The 4,821-nt window shown below is 39.0% G+C and overlaps 1 protein-coding gene across 1 annotated transcript in view; it reads left to right on the top strand.

Annotated features, from left to right (window-relative positions):
• Positions 1-4,821, top strand: part of EIF3E (eukaryotic translation initiation factor 3 subunit E) — a 65,007-nt gene that overhangs the window by 14,463 nt on the left and 45,723 nt on the right. The gene's annotated exons all lie outside the window — the stretch shown is intronic.

Here is a 4,821-nt window from a genome sequence, read left to right as displayed (position 1 = left end):
CTGTGGCTCGTGGTGGGGGCAGGGGTGGCGGGGGCTTGCGCTCCAGGAGGGCATGCGGGGGCGTGTGCCCCCCAGAGCTGCGTGGGGCAGGCTGCATCCAGGCCTGCGCAGAGCTCTTCTCAGCAGGGGCTAGGTTAGGAGCAGGCGTGAGTGGTGCTGGGAGGATGCAGGATCCACCCCAGATTTTGCCACCAGTCCGCTTCCTGGACAGTCATCCCCAGCCACCTGAAGCAGCCCTGGCTCTTCCCAGAGCAGTGGTGAAGTTTGGTGTGGATGCAGCAATCTCCCAGCACCGCCTGCACCCACTTTGAGTCCAGCCCCTACCAATAAGAGTCCCTTGTAGCCCCGGCTGCAGCCTACCCTATACAGAGCCAGGGGTGGGGGTGCACCCCCCTCATACCCTCCTGGGTTGCAAGCAGCAGTGGGAGCTGTCTCTCCCACCACAAGCCGCGGCTCTGTCCCCCTACCCCTGCCCCCTCCCTCACTGCAGGGGGTGTTGATCTGCCCTCCTCCCTCATACCCCTTTCCTCCCCCCTCCCTTTCCAACACAATGGACTGAACAACTGGAGGCAACTCTCCACACTGCCAGCTCTGCTCCTTGCTGCCTGAGTGCTGTGCTGCAGTTGCGTGCAACCTGAGTATTTATCAGCCAAATTATCAGCCCCATCAGGTTGATATCCGATACAGCCAGTTTTCTTGAGGTTTGTATCGATCTGATATCAGACTGATGTATCGGTGCACCTCTAAAAATAACTTTAGTAAAAGATGTGTCACAAAATTTTTACATACATTGTTCTGGTAAAAGCAGCAGAATTAGGTATAAGGTCCTTGAAGTCATTCCACAAAGCCCAGGAAGTTTCCCACTTCTTTTCATATGGTACGATCCTGCAGATGGAAGCTACCCACAGTTCCCTAAATAGGTGTTTGAGACAGCTGCTCTAGTCATTTAGGAGCATCAGCAGCATGAGTATTTACAACATTAACCAACCATATAATAAGTTTTATTATTGGGCATCAGGAAATGTCAGTGCCTGGATCCCCCCAGTCCTTTTTTTTTTTAATGCAGTACATCATTGCAATAAAATAACTTCTATTTGCAGTGTTATTGGTATGGATTGGACAGAATGGTGAAATAACTTTTATGGCTGACTAATAAGTCTTGGCATCTTGAAATATTTTGAGCCATCAAATGCCGTGGATACAAAATACTATCACTAACTTTAGAGTTGCCAGAATGATGTCCCCCACAAAATGAACATGGTTTAACATCTGCTCTCTTCAAAAAGACACCCCCAGTAAAAAAACAGAAAGGAAATATGAACTGAATTTTTAAAACCTTGCTCCTGAAGTGGAATCCTTGCTGTAGTACACAATATAGACAGTCATCCTTCTGCACAGATTCGTTTGCAAGAACATTGTTGAATCTGTTGCAATCCAGCTAGCAGAAATATCTGTAGTTTGTTGTGTGCTATCACTCACTTGCTTTTTCAGAAAGCCCCAGCAGAAGAGTTTATGCTGTGCTGCTTGGTTCCTGTTTTGCTGAGTAAAGGAGTTCTCTACAGCTGCCACATCAGTTAAAAAAATAAATGAAAAACATGTAAACTAAAAAACCTGCAGAGGTTTTTCTGGAAATCTACATTAAAATGTTCTTACTTCAGCTTGTTCTTTTTAAAAAAAAATTGGAGGTAGCTTGTGCTAACTGGCACTGTGGACAGGGGCATTGCTTTAGCCTGTGGTCTTGTGCATTCTTTGCATGTCTATTTCTCAGTTAAAACATCTGCTGTTGAGTTTGAATCTACTTTGTGTGGCTTGCCACTAAACCTTATAATAGGCTTCCTGTGGTATATCTGGCTAGGAGTCCCAATTTGAGCTGTCACTAGTTCATCAGGGACCTTATACTTTTCAAGACTGTATAAAAAACCCCTCTGTCTTTGAGTCTGTACTATGTGTTAGCACTTGGTAATAGTACATGATAAATCTTTCCTTCCTTCTTTACTTGGATGTATACATTTTTGATAAATGTGTCATGAGATGGGAGAGCATTGAGATTCTGTAAGTTGCTTCACACTACATCTGTGATACCTTGAACGGAAGCCTATTTCTAATAATTTTTATAATGCCTGTAGACTCTTCTCAAACTCCTTTGAAGGAGGGAGTCTTGTGTATCCTAGGTAATTTGAATGTCACTTAGAGAGCTAATTCTGTAAAGTTCCTTTTATGATGTATTCACATCAGGAGTGTCCAGCCTAGTCTCGCTAACTTGGTGGTTCCCACTGTATGCTTTTCTGCTTCTGTGAGAGAATGCCTGCTCTGGGATTTTTTGCATTTTCTTCTGAAGCATTTAGTGTTTAACAGAAATCTCTTTCAAACTAAAATAAATTGGCATCTTTTTGGAAAAAAAAGTACTCCTTAATTTTGTGTGTGCGCATGCACATATTTGCTGAAGTTATTTGCTGTAGTAGGTTGGTGCTTGGTAACCCACAGGTTCTCATCCTCATCACAGATATATGTTTACGTTCTGATTCTTTTTCATTTTTCACTTGAAGAAATTGGATTTGGGGGCTGCTTCACCCTTTAACGGGATCTGAACATACTCAGCATGACTGGAGTTGTAGCTGTCACCCTGAACTATTAATTTTCAGGATTCCTGCCAGTTTTATATTGAAAATTATAAATCACAGAATGTGGGCCTGATAGGTTTAGAATTGTAGAACACGGATTAAAGTAGCTCTCCGTTTTGTATGGTAATTGAAAAGAGAATTAACTTACCACATACTACTTACTGCACTTTGCTTACACAATTTCTAAATGAAGTCTGTTCATTTATTGAATAAGAAACTGCATGAATTGTTCAAAGGAGGATGCCCTATCTGAATAGTAGTTGTACTTTGCACACTGATTTCTTTCAAATGTGAATGATGAGCACAAGGAGCTGTGGGGATTAGCAATATTAGAAGGTATGGCAAGCCTATTTCTGTGTCTGGATATTCAGATTAAAACATGCATGTAACTTGTTTGCATTCTGAAGATAAGAGGTCAAGCATACTTAAGCATACTTTTTCTTTAGTACTCTCCTTTACAATTAATTTTAATAACTTACATTTTGTTGTCACTAAATACATTTTAAAGGTTTAAAACATGGCTTAATTGAGGCAAAACAAATTTTGGATGTTTTAAGCTTAAGTGGACAGTAATATAACATCAAAATTGCTAAACAGTAGTCAGAAAAAAATTTTAATGTTACTTACAAGAGTCTTAATTTAGTTGCATTGTCCATCCTGTGTAATGAGAGTGTATATTGTTAAGGTAGTACATATTTTTAAAATCAGTCATTTAAAAAGCGATTATATATTATATGATACATTTAATGTATTAGTAAAACTTTTCATTAATTCACTGCTGCCTCTTTTTAGATACTAAATTTAATATTATTTTAAAACTTTTTTTGTTTTCAAAGTATCTGGACAGGAGAAAAGGTTAAGTTCTGTCAGGTTTGCAACAGAAGCTTCTAGGTTAAAAACTAAAATTAGTGGGTTTCATGGAGTCCAGAAACACTAGTTCTGCTATCAAAACTTTGAACTCCCACAGTGTGCCCTTTTCTTGCCCTGGTTAGAAATTCTGTGGAGCAGTCTCACTCCTGTGGAGATCACAAGTTCTCTAGCAGTCTGAAAGCCTTAGTATAATTCTTTTTCTTTGTTTCTGAATTGCTGTTGCTATGAAGTGTTGAAAAACATTTAAAATAGTTTTGGTAGCTGTATCATAATTCTTCATTTAAGCAAAACTTATTATTATTTGCTTGCATCTCCCACATGCATCTCTTTTTAATCTTTCTGTTCTGCAAAAATAATGAAGAGCCCAGTACACTCAAAGGACTACAGAAAATGGAAATTTTGTGTGGTGATGTTCACTTGTGGAAGCAAATTGTAACATTCCCCATTCCATCTGACACCTTACAAAGCCAACAGTCCAAAACAACTATTTTTTCTGAAAATTCATCTATGGGCTGAGATAAAGAATGGCTGTCAGGTCATTTGAAAGGAGAATTTTTCAGAAACCTTCTCAATTGTTCTAGAATAACTTATTTTGTATGTCCGTAGCATAAAAAGGTCTATGATACAGGTCTGGCTATTCTTAAGACCTCAATTTAACTTTTTCATTCTAGGATTTAGGGAAGGAGTTAAAGGGAAGAAGTCCTATCCATGTATAGTAGCAGCAAGGAGATATTAATTCAGTGGCTGCAACTATAGACACAGTGATATTTTTTCTTTAGGTTATGCAAATTCTGGCCTGACTTATTACACTTCCTTTTCAGAAAAGGTTTTAACAGTTTTTGTACCATATTAGTGGTTAACAACAAAACTTGTTAACAATAAAACCTGCAAGGGACAAATAGAATTGCTGACTGAAGTAGTATTGCAGAGGTAGTAATGGAATATTTTCACCTCTGGTCCTATTTTATCCTCCTGTTTTTGTGAATTCCTGGGAAAGCATTTTGTATTTTTTTTAATAGTATATGATAGATTCACTCATACAATAATTATGACCATATTGGGTCATCTTAATCTGAGGATATAAGAAGAATGTTGGAAATACAAGATGCTGTTTAACAAAGGATGTTAATGCAATTTTTATTAAACACCTTCTTCAATTTGTCTTTCAAATGCTTTTTTTAGCCTATACATGTTATCAGATAATCTAGTAATCAAAATATTCACCTGTGGTATAGGACTTAAGTTTCTCCCTTGAATCAGTTGAACCATGAGGTCCAAGTCTTTCACATTCCAAGTGAATGCCTTCACCATTAGGTCACTTGCTATTTGA

Source organism: Gavialis gangeticus, unplaced genomic scaffold, assembly GCF_001723915.1.
Source record: "Gavialis gangeticus isolate Ggan-Ray unplaced genomic scaffold, GavGan_comp1, whole genome shotgun sequence".
NCBI classification, from domain to species: Eukaryota; Metazoa; Chordata; order Crocodylia; family Gavialidae; genus Gavialis; species Gavialis gangeticus.
The sequence above is the reverse complement of the archived record's forward strand: the minus strand, read 5'-3'. Positions and strand labels throughout refer to the sequence as shown.